The sequence below is a fragment of the Scyliorhinus canicula genome, chromosome 17 (genome assembly GCF_902713615.1).
Source record: "Scyliorhinus canicula chromosome 17, sScyCan1.1, whole genome shotgun sequence".
Lineage (NCBI taxonomy): Eukaryota > Metazoa > Chordata > Chondrichthyes > Carcharhiniformes > Scyliorhinidae > Scyliorhinus > Scyliorhinus canicula.
The window spans coordinates 80,430,859-80,450,061 of record NC_052162.1 but is presented as its reverse complement, the minus strand read 5'-3'; the positions used below and the strand labels follow the sequence as shown (position 1 = coordinate 80,450,061).

General features: G+C 50.1%; 1 protein-coding gene across 3 annotated transcripts in view; it reads right to left on the bottom strand.

Annotated features, from left to right (window-relative positions):
• LOC119952335 (interleukin-10 receptor subunit beta-like) overlaps window positions 1-5,887 on the bottom strand; it is a 43,868-nt gene extending 37,981 nt beyond the window's left edge. For all 3 annotated transcript variants that reach the window (XM_038776012.1, XM_038776011.1, XM_038776013.1), the window contains exon 1: window positions 5,774-5,887. The gene's annotated coding sequence lies outside the window, so the exon portion shown is untranslated. The remainder of the gene's footprint in view (window positions 1-5,773) is intronic.
• Window positions 5,888-19,203: the final 13,316 nt, after the last annotated feature.

Here is a 19,203-nt window from a genome sequence, read left to right as displayed (position 1 = left end):
AAAGTAATTGAAGTTTAGGCAAATTGGCAGGATAGATTATAAATAAAGTCTTTTGTTTGAATTTCAAAATCTCACGTCCTACTGCACTTTTAATCTAACTCCTGGTCTTAACATGACACGAGAGCTGTACACTTGTTTTTATTTTTTTGAGTCTGTCACATTTTCTTAAACAGTCGATAGCTTTTTTTTAAGAATTTGTATTCATGGGATGAATCTGTTTCCATTTACTTGGTGACTGTACCTGGTGCTTTTCTCCCACTTGGTATCACTGCTTTTTATTCCCTGGGGAACTGAAATTCCTGTTTTCACCCAGTCAAAAATTGAGAGCCTAAAGCAATGTTCTCTCCAGAAAAGGCAGAAAATTGCAGAACCATCCATTCTGCAGTCCCTCACAGGTCTTTGTTAATCTCCCCCTTGCGACATGCATCTTCCTTCCTCTCTACGTTTCTTCACCCTCCTTCTCAGTGACGATCTCCCTGTTAAGCCTTCTATTCAATAATGCAGTTGCCTTGGAGCTACCAAATGGTTTGTTGTAAAGGGTCAGTAAAACTGATTCAGTGAAACAGGAACCTCACGCCCGTGTTTGTAACCATTTACAGTTTCAAAACAAGCAATAATAAAGAGTTTTTCCGCATCGTGAAATTGTTCACATTTTCAACACCACAAGCGAACAGGTATGGACGCAAGTGGGTTTTTTCTTTCTTATCTAAATGCACGTAGAGTAAAAAAGGTTTAATAGATTTTAAAATTTGACACTTCTACGTTTCCTAAAATAAACTGCACAGAAGAGATGATTGACCCAAAATATCTGTGCTGGTCCATTGAAACAACTGTCCAATCTGGCCAGCTCTTTCCGCTTGACCCCGATTTATGTTTCATTTTCCAGTATATACCAAATCTCCTTTTGAAAGTTGCTATTGAATCTGCTTCCTCCACCATTTCAATCAGTGGATTTGGAATCATAACTCACCCTGTAAAAACAGATTCTCTCTCATTAACCCTCCATTGTCAATTACCTCAAACGGTGTCCTTTAGTTACTGAGCCGCCTACCACTGTAATTATTTTATTCACTCCATCAAGTCCTATCAGAATTTTGAATGCCACCATTAAATCTCTGCTCCGCTTACTCTATTAATATTGATGCATACATCATAAAACTCAAATGAAAAAAAGATCTAGAGTTCATCCCATCAAACAAAATACAGTAGATGCTGCTGTACACAACATACATCACAGTGCTTCTTGACATTTGATGGCATGGCATTCAGAAAATCTCCTAAAGTATATATTGCCCACATTCTCCGGTTGCCGCTACCATTTTACCCTCATCCATTAGTTATCTGACTGCAATACCAAGCTGTCACTCTGCTAACAGCTCACCCACAAATACATTTAACACCAGGACCATTCAGCTAAGACTATTTATTAGTGAAATAATCTGAAATGATAAACAGGAGCAAGCACGTCAAATGCTGACATGCTGCCTTCAGGAGCTCCGAGATACAGAAGAAGAAATGGCACCTTGCCTACGATAACATCCTTTGAATAAGACCACAGCGCCCTTCAAATCCACAGGCTCAGTTCTAAACGCTCATGCACTTGTGGAAAGGCACATAAAATGCTGCACAGTACTGAGCAATGTCCACTCTAGAGACTAAGTGGTGGCAACTGAGCAGTGCACCCCTCTACAGACCAAGTGGTGGCTATCACCTGGCTTTGGGAATTTCCATTTGCTGAATAAATAAAATCCCACCATATCCTTCTTTGAGATGGAAAAATTGTAACTAATCTTACTTGGGTTATATTAATTTGCATGACCAGCTTATATAAAAAGGAAGAAAAATTTGGCACCAGCTAAGTTTTTTTTTAAATTTAGAGTACCCAATTAATTTTTTTCCAATTGAGGGGCAATTTAGCGTGGCCAATCCACCTAGCCTGCACATCTTTGGGTTGTGGGGGTGAAACCCACGCAAACACGGGGAGAATGTGCAAACTCCACACGGACAGTGACCCAGAGCCGGGATCGAACCTGGGACCTCAGCGCCGTGAGGCAACAGGGCTAACCCACTGCGCCACCGTGCTGCCCGGCACCAGCTAAGTTACTAGTTATTGTAAAATGTAAAAATTACATTTGCCTATTAAGCATGATATCACAATGAGATAAATACCTGTAAGCAGAGAATCGATTGGAGTGATATTGGTTGAGGGTTAGATATTGGCCTGGACACCAGGTGAACTCACATGCTTTTCTTTAAATAAGAAAGAAACGCTTGTCCATCCGAGTGGAGGAATGCTGTTTTGTTTAATGTTTCAGCTGAAAGGCGGCTCCTCCAATAATGAAACTCACCCTCGATCCTATGCTGAAGTGTCACCCGAGATTATGTGCTCAAGTCTTGGTTGGGTGTCATGAGTCCTTTAGGTGTCTGACTCATATTGAATGTATGCAGTGAATATTACATCTGTCACAATTGTGCTGAAGCACTTCAGTGCACGATGATCTGTGTGGGAAACTTGAATATCATTGCACTTTCTGTAATGGTCATTTGATTCTACTGAAGCACCTTTGACAGCAACATGAGCGATGTAGAAAGCTTGAATACTATTACACTTCCTGTAATTGTCATTTTGAAATATTTTCTAATATTCTTTCAGATATTTTATGAATAAAGAACATTTGCAACTAAATTTTTAAAAAAGGTTCTGCTGGGACGGGGCATCCTGGGTGTGCCAAGGCCTGCAAATTCCCCAAATGCAGGATATACAACAAATTTGTGGTCATAGGGGACTGGTGCTCATCCCTGATTTTCAAGTCAAAAATAGAGCTTGTAATTTATATAATTCTATGTGTGATAAATGCTCATGTGCAACAAAGAAAAAGCCTTGGTGGTGTGTCCTGATTCCACAACCTTCAAACCCCAAGATGGGTTCTACATCCTGAACGGTGGACAGCACTATTTAAATAAGAATGTTTTTCCATATTCAAGAGCATATGAGAGGAGGGAATGAGGGAGATAAAGTGTGTAAGGAGCAATGTTATTTGTATTGTAGTCTTCCTTTATGCCTGGCATATTCTGATTGTTAACTGTTGTAACAGGGTTCGCAAAGTCCCTTGGCAGCTTCATGTGCGGCACTTGTGGCAGGACCTGCCTCTCAGGAGTCACAGAATGGAGTCACAGAGTTTTACGGCACAGAAAGAGGCCCTTTGGCGCATCGTGTGTAATCCCATTTTCCAGCACGGGGCAGGATTCTCCGAACCCCCACCAGGTCGAAGATCGCTGGGGAACGGCGTGAATACCGCCCTGCCACTGGCTGCCGGATACTCCAGCACCGGTTTTCGGGCAGGGGCAGGAATCGCGCCGCGCCAGTCGGGGGCCATTGGCAGCGGCCCCCCTGGCAATTCTCCGGGCCCCGATGGGCCGAGCGGACACCCATTTTCGGCCAGTCCCGCCGGTGTGAAATAGACAAGGTCCATACCGGCGGGACCTGGCTTGGAGGGTGGTTAGCGGGGACCTCGGGGGGGGGGGGGGGGGGGGGGGGGAGTCGGCCCTGGGGGGGTCCCCCACGGTGGCTTGGCCCGCGATCGGGGCCCACCGATCTGCAGGCAGGTCTGTGCCATGGGGGCACTCCAGTGCTCGTCTAAATGTTTTCTTAAATGTTTTCAGGGGTCCCGCCTCTACCACCCTTTCATGTAGCACCAACTTCTGGGTAAAAATATTTTTCCTCAAAACCTCTCTCAATCTCCTGCTCCTTACCTTAAATCTATGCTCCCTGGTTATTGACCCCCACTAAGGAGATGTTCATTCCTTTCTATCCTATGTCACTCATAATTTTGTTCAACTCGATTAAGTCCCCCCTCCACCTCCTCTGCTCAGAGTAAAACAGCCTCAGCTGAACCAACTTATCTCCATAGCAGAAACAATCCAGTCCAGGCAACATCCTGGTGAATCTCCTCTGCACTCTTTCATGCAAACACATCCTTCCTATAGAGTGACAAACAAAACTGCACACAGTACTCTAGCAGTGGCCTAATGAGCATTTTATACAGCTCCATCAGAACTTCCCTGCTCTTATATTCTATTGGCCCTCATAGCCATCAGTAAAAGGTGTACCAAATGAAGACACCCCATCTGAAATGGATATTTGCTAAGCATCCAACGCCTCCGGAGAAGGAAGGATATCAGTATCACTGAATAGTTCCCTTGTGTGAAAAACGATGCATCAATTTTGATAAGCAAAATACTATGAATGAAATGAAAAATGAAAATCGCTTATTGTCACGAGTAGGCTTCAATAAAGTTACTGTAAAAAGCCCCTAGTCGCCACATTCCGGCGACTGTCCGGGGAGGCAGGTACAGGAATCGAACAGTGCTGCTGGCCTGTTTGGTCTGCTTTAAAAGCCATCGATTTAGCCCTGTGAGCTAAACCAGCCCCTGATAATCTTTATTATTCTCACATTTACATTAACACTGAAATGATGTTATTGTGAAAATTCCCTAGTCACCACACTCGGCGCCTCTGGATGCTGGAATCTGAAACAAGAACAGAGGATCCTGGAAAAACTGAGCAGTTCTGCCAGCATCTATCAGGAGAGAAACAGAGTTAACATTGCGAGTCCTTAAGACACCATCAGAACTGAAAGGAGGGAGAATGTAGAAAATGCAACAAAAACTGGCAACTTTGTAAGAAGAAAAGATAGATGGCGTGGTGTGTGTGTGTGTGTGTGTGTGTGTGTGGCGGGGGGGGGGGGGGGGGGGGCCCAGAGTGTGGTTACATTGAGGTAACACATGTATGGGATATTAAAAGAAAGGTGTATGATGAAGGAAAAAGGTCAAAATCTAAAGTTGCCAAACTCAACATCATGCTGATGCTGTTTCTAGAGGTTGCTGCGCTGCACTTCGTTGTAAATATATTTTTCCTTTGTAAAATAAAATGACAATTCTCGCTCTCTAAAGCCCAGCCCACTTATAGTATCACAACAGTGAACAACACCTCATTGTGAATATTGGTTTGTCTTTCCAAGGGTCTGGGGGGAAAAGATGTTGTGGAAAAAAATTGAACCTGGTATCTCTGCCCATGAAAACAGGTTACAGGCAGCATTTAATTTGCACAGATTTGTGCCAGATAATGCTGGGGTTTTCTCTAAAGAAGCTAAACATGTTCAGCATTATCCTGCTGGTCTTGCAATAACACATAATCTGGATTTCTGCAAGTGTGGCATTGCATGAATACAGAAAGTTTTAAAATGACCGGTGACAACTGCTTCTCCCTGATACTTTAAAGTCCTTTCTGAAGCCAACAGGTTATGGGTTAGCCAATCATTTCAAATAAACAAAATAGACAAGAGTAAAAAGTAGAAATTTGGTGCTGAGAAGGAAGTGAATTACTTCACTTATAGAAACAATTTTGAAGTAAGAGGAGACAGTCCACGTTAGCTTCGAAATGGAGGAGTCCAACCAAACTGAGCAAACCCGTGCAGAATTTTAACCAGGTGAGATTCTTAACTTAATTCTGGATATCCATCGTATTTGGTTTCCAAACGGGATTGTATAATTGTGCTCCAAATGTAATGAGACAAAAAGACAGCTGTTGAGAAATGTTCGGCGAATTTGAAAGACTTGCGAGGAAGAAAATATATTATTTCCTCCTCACGTTATTTCAAATTCTTAATTTATGATTGATTTCCATGAAGAAACGCACAAGTAATTGGTATCAGGATTCCCAAGGGACAGACTAGGATGTTGCCATTAACACAAGTGTCTCCCCTCTGCTTACCTTGAAATTCAGCATATCCATTCAGGCAGTGACCGGTCTCTCTCTTTGGCCGACCCCATATCGGCTTCGACAGAGTCCTTTAAAGTTTTGCTGTCTTGGTCTCATCGTTGTATATTTCCGTGAAGTGGACTCCGCCTCTGGGCGTGTCGCTCATGTCACTGTCAGTCACTGGATACCAGTCAGTTGAAACTCAACTCCAAAGCATCCAGGAGGCGGCCCCAGGTAATCACCACACCTCATTGCTCCAAGGCATTAAGATTGGCTCAGCCAAAATCCATTTTGCTTTTATCGTAAGAGGCTTTGTATTTCTTTCTTGGCTATCAATTAGGACAAGTTCAAACCACTTACATAGCCTTGTGCAAGTGCAATATTCGATTTTTTAAAATGTTACTGTTGTACTCAATTCACCAATTGTTAGGAATGGTGCAGTAGCCTTTATTCCTGATGTAATAACCCAGAGGTGAATAACCCATGAGAGTACTTGGATCATACATAACCCAGTCGACTCTCAGGATGTGGCAAATCACTTTTTAAACTAGCATTAATCGACATTAAAGTAAAATGACTCATAGGTTTTAGTTCGTGGTGCGTTTCCTTGAAGGTTCCATCCTCATTCCGGGTTGTCTATGTGTTGCCGGGTGTCAAAGGATAGACACCTTAAATTGGAGCCAAGTCTGCCGGTCAAGATGGTGGGTCTCAAAAGATTCTATTATATGGCATTAGCTATTGGCGATCTCATGGGTCCTACATATTTTCTGTTTTTAAAAAAATTTAGTGTACCCAATTATTTTATTTCCAATTAAGGGGCAATTTTAGCATGGCCAATCCACCTAATCTGCACGTTTGGGCTGTGAAGGTGAAACCCACGCAGACACAGGGAGAATGAGCAAACTCCCCCCACAGTAACCCAGTACATTTTTTCTTGTCATACCATGAAGCTGCACCCTCAGTACAAAAATATTCTCCCAGTCAGTTGTCAAAGGCACACATTGATAATGGCTATTAGATATGAGTGCCTGTGCATCTTAACTAATGAGATTGATAGATTTGTCATAAAAACAGAAAGACTGAGACAGAGTGAAAGAGAGTCAGCGAACTCAAGATATCAGGTGCAAAAGGAAATAGAGGGGGGGGGAAGAAACATTGGATCAAAAGACAGAAACGAGTCACAGGAAGGAAAATAAATCATAACCTGACTCCACTCAGTGGATTTTACATGTCAGAAGTTGGTTAACAATTAACATTGTGAAAAGAGTGTTTACACTTGTAATTAAAAACCCAGAATATCTGTGGCAGGTTTGGTTTGTATCTACAGTGCAAATGCAGCAATTGCACAACATTCAATGCTTGGCAATTGGAAGGGAGTCCTCAAAATTAAATATCTGCAAAGCCAAGAGTGGTTCTCAGTAACCTTTGCATGACCATATTTAACCACACTTCTGTCCCTTGCCTGAATTTGCTGTATGAAAGGTTTAAATAATTATACAAGTTTAAAAAAAAATCACACAAGCTGCTGAATCCTCAAAGACAGAAAACTAGAAGAGTAAACAGTTGTTTCAGCTCAAACTGTCTACAGATGACAGTCAAGGGTCAAATTGTACAGTACACTTTATTTACACAATTTGCATGCAGGGATTCAATTGAACACTGCAGCTGTGACTATGTGTGTTCACTACAACAAGGAACATTGGAGAAGAGAGGTGATACATCACTGGACAAAATATATTCTCATCAAACCCATGTCTGGCAGTTATTAGATTAAATGAAATGAAATGAAAATCGCTTATTTTCACAAGTAGGCTTCAATTAAGTTACTGTGAAAAGCCCCTAGTTGCCACATTCCAGCACCTGTTCGGGGAGGCTGGTATGGGTAGATAATACATACTTGGTGATATAATTAAGTAGGTGTAGCCAAGATGACTGTATTCATATGTTATACATCATGTAATGCTAATTATAAATTGTGAATGGATATAGATAATTTTGAAACAAATGTACACATTTGATTGATATATGTTAATTTCTTGGAACTGAACCCAAAAGTCTAACCATCTGTGTAATCCTTGGATCAGGGCTCTCTAGTGTGCCACTAGATGGAGTGCTGGAGCCTTTGCTATAGCTCATAATAAAGGCCTTGTTTTAAAATTCCAAGAATCTTCATCTGGTCACTCGTGAATGAGTGCTTTTTAAATTCATACAGGTTGTGGGTGTCGGGAGTATCGCCAAATAGCTGTATTTTTATCCCGTAACAATGTATATAATTTTCATGTAAATAACTGAAAACACTATTATCAAGCAGTTGTGGATGTTGATGCAAGTTTCCACTTATGGAAATGATTTCTTCTTGCTCAACAACTGGAGCCTATACGGAACCTCCAAGCCAAAAGAATGTTGTGCTATTCCAAATTTAACGCTCAATTTTTTAAAAAAAATCAAAACTCCCTTGACATTCATCACAAAATACAGTTTAAAACAATTTAGATCATGTTAATGGGCAATTATCTGGCAAGAGAGCTTTACTGTGAAACTAAATTTTTTTTATGATGGGGTGATACTTAAACATGCTGTTTATATTTTCATCAAAGCACTGCCAGGTGAGGGTAATATAAAATATACAAGGAAATCATGGGTGCATCCTCATACCTCCTTGGGCAAATACAAAACACTATTGGTGTCAAAAATATGAAATAAAAGCAGAAAATACTGAAAGTGTCATCAGAATTTCCTTAAATGAGTAAAGGCCCGTTTTGCAGGACACCAGGTTTGAAAAGAAAATGAAATAAATTAATAGTGACACCGAATTGCAAGGGTCCAATTTTAAATCAATGCAAGTGAATAGGTTTTGATAAGAGTTAAAATCGCAAATTTGGGTTTTAAAAGCCTGAAAATTGTAGGAGAAAATGAATCCCTAAGTTTCAGTATACTTCTTTTTTTTAAAAATAATTTTTATTGAAATTTTTACAAAATATAAAACATCACAACTATATTAACAAACAACCGCGGTAACAACCCAAGAACAACACCCACCCATCTTCAAACGCAACTACAAACAAAAGAAAAAACAAAAGAACACCCAAACAACAAAGGGAAAGAAATAACACCCGCCACATCCCACAAACCCATGTACACAGTTCTCCCTCCCACCGAACCGAAACCAAATCCCCCCCCCCCCCCCCCCCCCCCCCCCGGGTTGCTGCTGCTGCCGGCCTATTTCCCTACCGTTCCACCAGGAAGTCCAGGAAAGGCTGCCACCGCCTAAAGAACCCTTGTATTGATTCCCTCAGGGCAAATTTCACACCACTCCAATTTAATGAACCCACCATATCATTGATCAGGCCCTCCACGCTTGGGGGCCTCGCATCCTTCCATTGGAGCAAGATCCTCCGCCGGGCTACGAGGGACGCAAAGGCCAGTACACCAGCCTCTTTCGCCTCCTGCACTCCCAGCTCCACCCCAAAAATTGAGAGTCCCCAGCCTGGCTTGACCCTGGATCCCACCACCCTCGACACCGTCCTTGCTACCCCCTTCCAAAACTCCCCCAGCGCTGGGCACGCCCAAAACATATGGGCTTGGTTCGCTGGACCCCCCCGAGCACCTAGCACACCTGTCTTCGCCCCCGAAAAACCTACTCATCCTCGTCCCAGTCATGTGGGCCCTATGCAGCACCTTGAACTGTATGAGGCTAAGCCTCGCACAGGAAGAGGAGGAATTCACTCTCTCCAAGGCATCCGCCCACGTCCCCTCCTCAATCTCCTCACCCAGCTCCTCTTCCCATTTACCCTTCAGTTCCTCCACCGAGGCCTCGTCTACCTCCTGCATCACCCGGTATATGTCCGAAATCCTCCCTCCTCCAACCCACACCCCCGAGAGCACCCTGTCCCGCACCCCACGTGGGGGCAGCAAGGGGAACCCCTCCACCTGCCACCTGGCAAACGCCCTCACCTGCATGTACCTAAACACGTTCCCCGGGGGAGCCCAAACTTCCCCTCTAACTCCACCAAGCTCGCGAACCTCCCCTCCACAAACAGGTCCCTCAACCTCCTAACCCCTACCCTATGCCAGCCCAGAAATCCGCCATCAATGCTCCCTGGGACAAACCGATGGTTCCCCCGTAACGGGGCCTCCATCGAGCCCCCCACTTCTCCCCTATACCGTCTCCATTGCCCCCATATTTTGAGGGTAGCCGCCACTCACTTGAGGGTTGTGGTATACCTCGTTGGAGGGAGCGGCAACGACGCCGTTACCAGCGCCTCCAGGCTCGTGCCCACACATGATGCCACCTCCACCCTCTTCCATGCTGCCCCTTCCTCGTCCATTACCCACTTACGCCCCATCGCTGCGTTGGCAGCCCAATAGTACCCACAGATGTTGGGCAACGCCAGCCCCCCCCATCCCTGTCCCGTACTAGGAATACTGTTCTCACCCTCAAAGTCCCATGCGCCCACACAAATCCCGTGATACTCCTGTTGACCCTCCTAAAAAAGGCCTTCGGGATAAGGATGGGGAGGCACTGGAACAGGAACAAAAACCTCGGGAGCACCGTCATCTTAACGGACTGCACCCTCCCCGCCAGTGACAGCGGTAACATATCCCACCTCTTAAACTCCTCCTCCATCTGCTCCACCAACCTTGTGAGGTTGAGCTTGTGCAGGGCCCCCCAACTCCCAGCCACCTGGACACCTAGGTACCTGAAGCTTTTCCCTGCCTGCTTCAGTGGGAGCCTACCAATCCCCTCCTCCTGATCCCCCGGATGCACCACAAACAACTCACTCTTGCCCAGGTTCAACTTATACCCAGAGAAACCCCCGAATTCACTAAGAATCCTCATCACCTCCGGCATCCCCCCCCACCGGGTCCGCCACATACAGCAACAGGTCGTCCGCATAAAGCGACACTCGATGCTCCTCCCCACCCTGCATCAGGCCCCTCCAGTTCCCTGACTCCCTCAACGCCATGGGCAGGGGCTCAATCGCCAACGCGAAGAGCAAGGGGGAACCCATGTCTCGTCCCCCGGTACAGCCGAAAGTACTCCGACCTCCTCCTATTTGTGGCTACACACGCCATCGGGGCCTCGTAGAGCAGCCTCACCCAACGGATAGACCCCTCCCCAAACCCAAACCTCTCCAACACCTCCCACAGATACTCCCACTCAACCCTATCAAAGGCCTTCTCCGCATCCAATGCCACCACTATCTCCGCCTCCCCTTCCACAGCCGGCATCATAATGTTGAGGAGCCTTCGCACGTTCGTATTCAACTGCCTTCCCTTCGCAAACCCCGTCTGGTCCTCATGAATGACCCCAGGCACGCAATCCTCTATTCTAGTGGCTAGGATCTTTGCCAGCAGCTTAGCATCGGCGTTTAGCAGCGAAATCGGCCTATATGACCCGCACTGCAGAGGGTCCTTGTCCCACTTCAGGATCAAGGAAATCAGCGCCCGTGACATAGTTGGGGGCAAAGCCCCCCCCCCCCCCCCCCCCCTCCCCCCCTCGTTAAAGGTCCGGACCAACAGTTGGCCCATCAGGTCCACATACCTTTTATAAAACTCCGCCGGAAACGCGTCCGGCCCCGGCGCCTTCCCCGACTGCATGCTCCCTATCCCTTTGACCACCTCCTCCAGCTCGATCGGCGCCCCTAGTCCCTCCACCTGCTCCTCCTCCACCCTCGGGAATCGCAGCTTGTCCAAGAAGCGCCCCATTCCACCCCCCTCCACCGGGGGTTCCGACTGGGACAGTTCCCCATAGAAGTCTCTGAAGACCCCATTAACATCTTCTCCCCTCCGCACCACCTTCCCAGCCCTATCCGTCACACCCCCAATCTCCCTGGCCGCGTCCCGCTTTCGGAGCTGGTGTGCCAGCATCCTGCTCACCTTCTCCCCATACTCATACACTGCCCCCTGTGCTTTCCTCCACTGAGCTTCTGCCTTTCTGGTAGTCAATAGGTCGAACCTGGCCTGAAGGCTACGCCTCTCCCTCAGCAATCCCTCCTCTGGAGCCTCCGCATATCTCCTATCCACCCTCACCATCTCCCCTATCAGTCCCTCCCTCTGCTCCCCCCTCTCCCTATGGGTTCGGATGGAGATCCATTCCCCTCTAGTCACCGCCTTCAATGCCTCCCAGACCGTCCCCACTCGGATCTCCCTGTTGTTGTTGGCCTCAAGGTACCTCTCAATACACCCCCGAACCCTCTCGGCCACTTCCTCGTCTGCCAGCAGCCCCACTTCCAAGCGCCAGAGCGGATGTTGGTCCCTCCCTTCCCCAACCCGAGGTCCACCCAGTGCGGGGCATGATCTGAAATGGCAATGGCGGAGTATTCCACATCCTCCACCCTCGAAACCAACCCCCTGCTCAGGACAAAGAAATCAATCCTCGAATAGGCCTTATGTACATGGGAGAAAAACAAGTACTCCCTGGCCCTTGGCCTCGCAAACCTCCAGGGATCCACCCCCACCCCCCCTCTGATCCATAAACCCCCTCAACACCTTAGCCGCCGCCGGCCTCCTACCCGTCCGCGACCTGGATCGGTCCAGTGGGGATCCAGCATTGAAGTCCCCCCCCCCCCATGATCAGGCCCCCCACCCCCAGGTCCAGAACGTGGCCCAGCATACGCCACATAAACCCCGCATCGTCCCAATTTGGGGCGTAAACATTCACCAACACCACTCACCATCAAATATCTCCCGCCACTGTCAGCCACCACATTTAACGCCTCAAACGACACCTTCTTCCCCACCAAGATTGCACCCCCCCTACTCTTCTCATCCAGCCCTGAGTGAAATACTTGGCCCACCCATCCCTACTTGGTCCACCACTCTTAGATGTGTCTCCTGGAGCATGGCCACATCCGCCTTCAGCCCCTTCAGGTGCGCAAACACCCGGGCCCGTTTGACCGGTCCATTCAGCCACCTCGCATTCCAGGTTATCAGCCGGATCAGAGGGATCCCTGCCCCCCTTCCCTGCCGATTAGCCATAATTAGCCTTGCCCACCACCGGCCAGCGTCCCCCGCTCTGCCAGTTCCCCACAGCGGCAACTCCCCCCCTCCAGCACCCCCTGCATTCTCCAGCTCCTTCCTGACCGTTTCAGCAGCAACCCGGTACCCCCACCCCAACCCCCCCCCCCCCCCCCACAAAGGCTAGGACCCCTCCTACTCCGCCCCTCCCTCCATAGTACTCCTGTGAGCTAACTTCTGCTGACCCCGCGACTCCCGCCCTACCTCCGACTCCTCCCCACGTGGACTACCCCTCCTCCATCGTGCCCGTCAACGGGTCCCCCCCCCCCCCCCCCCCGCCCCCGCCCCCGCCCCCGCCCCCACTCCCGTGCGGGAAAAAGAAAACAGCCAGCAACGACCCGCGCTTCTCAGCCCCGACTCCGCCCCCACCATCTCCCAGCGCGGGAAACCTGAAAAAGCCCACGCTTTCGCCCTGCCCAGCCCCGACTCCTCTAGGGCAACTCCCATTGTCAGTCCCCCCCACCAGCTCCCCGAACTCCTCGGTTACCCCCCTGCCCGAACCCGTCCACCAGACCCCTACAGAAAAACCCATACAGAAATGTGGTGAATGTGATTCACACTGGATTATAATCTGTATATACATGTGTCTGTATTGTAAGTGCAGTTGCACTACCTGTCCTCCAGGGGGAGTAGCTCTGGGAATGCTCGAGTTGTACGGGGCTTCTCCCTTGGCTCTGCCCAGGACTCCTCCCCCCGGAAGCTGCTGTATAAAGATCAGTGCCACATGGTCAGCCGGCCAGTTCACCGAAAGTTCAATGGCTGATAGGCTGGCTCTGTTGTGAGTATATTAAAACCACTATTCTAATCCTACAAGCACCTGTCCGTAGAATTGTTGGTTCCAACAATTTAATATACTCAGGAAACACTCGAAGAAATCATGGAAGCAGCCCTCAAGCCCGGACGCCTAGAACGCGACCCAGAGGATGCAGAGGCTAAGGAAATTTTTTCCCACTGGCTGAGATGTTTTAAAGCCTACCTGGCAGAAGCCAGCACCGCCGGAACAACGGAGGAACAAAAACTCAGCCTACTGCACGCGAGGGTAAGCCACAGAATATCCACACAGCTGAATCCGGCCGGTTCTTACACCGCAGCGCTGGCAATATTGGACAAAATGTACGTTAGGCCCATTAACGAGGTTTATGCACGCCACGTGTTTACGACCCGCCGTCAGCGGCCTACAGAAATGCTAGCCGAGTTTGTAAGGGAATTGAACAATCTTTCCAATGACTGTAATTACCAAGCCGTTACCGCGGCTGAACATAGGGAGCTTGCTGTGCGGGACGTTTTCGTGGCGGGCCTTAGGTCTAACTATGTGCGCCAAAGACTGCTAGAAAAGGGGGCCCAGGACTTAGACACTACTGTGGAGGCTGCTACCACTATGGAAGTTTCCTTCCGCAGCCTCACCTCATTTCCCGCGGACCCTGCAACCTCATCGTGGACCCCCGACCTCATCGTGGACCCCCGACCAACAGTCCCCCCAAACCTGTGCCGCACGGCCCCCCCAGCTGCCGCACTGCCAAAGCCAGTTACTCTGCTGCCCCAGACAGTTACTCTGCTGCCCCAGCCAGCTACTCGGCTGCTCCAGCTTGCCATTTCTGTGGCCAAAGCCAGCACCCGCGGCAGCACTGCCCGGCCTGTAACGCGACCTACAGCAGCTGCGGGCGAAAAGGACACTATGCCAGAGTGTGTCTGGCGAAGAAAGACTGAGCCTCTAATCCTCCCACGGCTCAAAGCACTCGTTCCCTGAATTCACAGGCCTGCAGGCCCCGAAATGCTGCAGCCTGTATGCCGACTCCGACCCCAGCCGACATGTGCGACTCCTGGGGGCGGCCATCTTGGCAATCCTCCTCCATGCAGCCGGCCATGTGCGACTCATGGGGGCAGCCATCTTGGCAATCCTCCTCCATGCGGCCGGCCATGTGCGACTCATGGGGGCGGCCATCTTGGGATCCATCCCCTTCAAACTCTGAAACTCACCTCGACGACTACGAACTCAGAGGGCAGTCATCACGGGGCCACTCCAGCACAGCTGATCGAGCCGCCGACTACCCGCAACTCAGCGCAGTCACCCTGGATCAATCCCGCCCCAAGCACCTACGAAGTCCGATGGCGGAGGTCCAGATCAACGGGTACAGCACGCCATGCCTCTTTGACTCCGGGAGCACCGAGAGCTTTATACATCCAGAGCTGGTAAGACACTGTTCGCTTTCTGTTTTTCCGGTGAGCCAAACTATCGCCCTCGCTTCGGGCTCCCACTCAGTCCAAATCCAAGGATGCACCGTTGCTACGCTCACAATTCGAGGCGCTAGTTATTCTAAATTTAAACTTTATGTCCTGCCCGACCTCTGCGCGCCACTCTTATTAGGCCTGGATTTCCAGTGCAACCTCAAGAGCCTCACCCTCAGCTTCGGCGGGCCCCTGCCCCCACTCACTATCTGCAGCCTAACCACGCTGCGCATCTCCCCCCCTCCGCTCTTCGCCAACCTCACTCCAGATTGCAAGCCAGTAGCTACTCGCAGCAGGCGATACAGACTACAGGATAGGGTCTTTATCCGATCGGAGGTCCGACGGCTGCTCAGTGAGGGGATCATAGAGGCTAGTAATAGTCCCTGGAGAGCTCAGATGGTGGTCGTCAAGACCGGGGAAAAATTTTGCATGGTCGTTGACTATAGCCAGACCATAAACCGCTTTACGCGCCTAGACGCGTATCCCCTCCCCAGAATTGCAGACATGGTTAATCAGATCGCCCAATATCGGCTATTTTCCACGGTGGATCTGAAGTCTGCATACCACCAGCTCCCAATCCGCCTGGAGGACCGCCACTACGCGCCGTTCAAGGCCGATGGTCGCCTCTTCCATTTCCTCCGGGTTCCCTTCGGCGTCACTAACGGGGTTTCGGTGTTCCAACGAGCAATGGACCGAATGGTAGACCAGTACGGGCTGCGGGCCACGTTTCCGTATCTGGACAATGTTACCATCTGCGGCTATGACCAGCAGGACCACGACGCCAACCTCCACCGTTTTCTTCAAACGGCACAGAAATTAAATCTCACTTATAACAAGGAGAAATGCGTTTTCCGCACAAACAGACTGGCCATCCTCGGCTACGTCGTGGAGAACGGAGTCCTGGGCCCAGACCCGGACCGCATGCGCCCCCTCTTACAACTCCCCCCTCCCTCATTGCCCCAAGGCCCTCAAACGGTGCTTGGGGTTCTTCTCATACTTCGCCCAGTGGGTCCCTCAATATGCGGACAAAGCCCGCCCACTCTTTAAGGCCACACGATTTCCCCTGTCAGCTGAGGCACGCCAGGCCTTCAGCTGCATCAAGGAGGACATCGCCAAAGCAGCCATGCGGGCGGTGGATGAATCCACTCCCTTTCAGGTTGAGAGCGACGCCTCAGAGGTAGCTCTAGCAGCCACTTTAAATCAGGCAGGGAGGCCCGTTGCATTTTTCTCCCGTACCCTATCCGCTTCAGAACTCCGACACTCCTCAGTCGAGAAGGAAGCACAAGCCATCGTGGAGGCTGTTCGTCACTGGAGGCACTACCTCGCAGGTAGGAGGTTCACCCTCATCACCGACCAACGATCGGTTGCCTTTATCTTTGACAACTCGCAAAGGGGCAAAATAAAAAATGATAAAATCCTTCGGTGGAGGATCGAACTCTCCACCTATAGTTACGATATTAAATATCGACCGGGGAAGCTCAACGAGCCCTCAGATGCCCTATCCCGCGGGGCATGCGCCAGCGCGCAGATCAGCCGTCTGAAAGCCATCTACGTTGACCTCTGCCATCGAGGGGTCACCCGGCTCGCCCACTACATCAGAGCCCGAAACCTGCCTTTCTCCAACGAGGAGGTAAAAGCGGTCACCAGGGACTGCCCGATCTGTGCAGAGTGCAAACCGCACTTCTATAGACCAGACAGGGCCCACCTGGTCAAGGCTTCTAGGCCCTTTGAACGCCTTGCAATCGATTTCAAAGGGCCACTCCCCTCCACTAACAAGAACATTTATTTCCTCAACATCATCGACGAGTTCTCCCGATTCCCTTTTGCCATTCCATGCCCTGATATGACCTCCCACACAGTCATTAGGGCCCTGCATAGTGTCTTCACCCTGTTCGGTTTCCCCAGCTACGTGCACAGCGACCGGGGTTTGTCCTTTATGAGCGACGAGCTGAGTCAGTACCTGCTCGACAAGGGCATCGCCTCGAGCAGGACTACCAGTTACAACCCCAGGGGGAACGGGCAGGTGGAGAGGGAGAACGCGACGGTCTGGAAGACCATCCTACTGACCCTCCGGTCTAGAAAACTCCACGTCTCCCAATGGCAAGAAGTCCTCCCAGACGCGCTCCACGCAACCAGATCCCTCCTCTGTACAGCTACAAATCAAACCCCTCACGAGCGACTCTTCATTTTTTCTAGGGGCACAACCACGGGAGTCTCACTTCCGACGTGGCTGAGGACACCAGGCCCGGTCCTCCTGAAGAAGAACGTCAGGGGGCACAAAACTGACCCCCTTGTTGAAAAGGTGCACCTCCTCCATTCCAACCCCCAGTACGCATTTGTGGAGTTCCCGGACGGTCGCCAGGACACAGTATCCCTTCGGGACCTGGCACCCGCTGGATTCAGTCCCCCCTACCCCCGCTGAGGAACCCCTTACCCCGTTCCCTATGCTGCCGACCCCTCGCGCCCCCGATTCCGCAAGCTCACCCCACCAGTTCCACGCGCCAGAACCAGCCCGCCCCCAGTCTCCGGCCGAGCCAGAGGTGTATAAAGCTCGGACGAGACCCGCCCCGGAGTCTGCCATCGTATCCCAGCTCTCAACACCCACACAGCCACCGCAAGAGGCTGCAACCCTGGTGCTCCGCAGATCGAAAAGAACAATTCATCCACCGGACAGACTAACTGTGAGCCACCACCCCCGCTGGACTCAATTTTTTTCACAGGGGGTGAATGTGGTGAATGTGATTCACACCGGATTATAATCTGTATATACATGTGTCTGTATTGTAAGTGCAGTTGCACTACCTGTCCTCTAGGGGGAGTAGCTCTGGGAATGCTCGAGTTGTACGGGGCTTCTCCCTTGGCTCTGCCCAGGACTCCTCCCCCCCGGAAGCTGCTGTATAAAGATCAGTGCCACATGGTCAGCCGGCCAGTTCACCGAAAGTTCAATGGCTAATAGGCTGGCTCTATTGTGAGTATATTAAAACCGCTATTCTAATCCTACAAGCACCTGTCCGTAGAATTGTTGGTTCCAACAAGAAAAGACATATCGACATCACCCCACCCACCCTAAGGCCAACCCACATCTTACATTAAACCAAGCAAATACAAGTACAGTATTATACAGCATCCCCCATCTTAGACCCTCAGTTTGAGTCCAATTTCTCGGCCTGCACAAAGGCCCACGCCTCCTCTGGGGACTTAAAATAATGGTGCCGATCCTTATAGGTGACCCACAGACGCGCCGGCTGCAACATGCCGAACTTCACACTCCGTCTGTGGAGCACCGCCTTCGTCCGGTTAAACCAGGCCCTCCGCTTCGCCACCTCCGCACTCCAGTCCTGGAAGATCCGCACCTCCGTGTTCTCCCACTTGCTGCTCCGCTCCTTCTTGGCCCACCGGAGCACACACTCACGATCCACGAACCGATGAAACCGCACCAACACCGCCCGCGACGGCTCGTTCGGCTTGGGCCTCCTAGCCAGAATTATGTGGGCCCCCTCTAACTCCAGGGGCCCCTGGAAGGACCCAGCCCCCATCAGCGAGTTTATCATAACAACCACATAGGCTGCCAGGTCCGACCCCTCCAGCCCCTCCGTGAGGCCCAGGATCCGCAAATTCTTCCGCCTCGACCGGTTGTCCAGCTCCTCGAACCGCTCCTGCCATCTTTTATGGAGCGCCTCGTGCATCTCCACCTTCCCCGCGACGGCCACGGCCTCATCCTCCCTTTCGGAGGCCTGCTTCTGCAGCTCCCGGATCGCAGCCCCCTGGGCTGTCTGGGTCTCCATCAGCTCCCTGGTGGTTACCTTCAACGACTCCAGCAGCTCCACCTTACGCTCCTGGAAGCAGCACAGCAGAGTCGCCTGCTGCTCCTGCGCCCACTGCCTCCAGTCCTCCGCCAGCCGCCATTTTGTCTTTCTTCCCCTGCTTTTCCAGGGTGCTTTCTCCGTTTTTCTCCTTACCCCACTCCTGGTCCGGACCATAGGACTGTAGGGGTCGACTCCTGTCCTCTTCCCACATCGGGATTTGACGATAAGTTCCGTTGGGGGCCCTAAAAAGACCCCCAAAGTCCGTTTTCAGCGGGAGCTGCTGAATGTGCGGCTTAGCTCCCCATTGCCGCCACCGGAAGTCCAAGTTTCAGTATACTTCAATGAGTCAATGTATTGTTGATGAATAATTTGAATAAATTCATACATTCC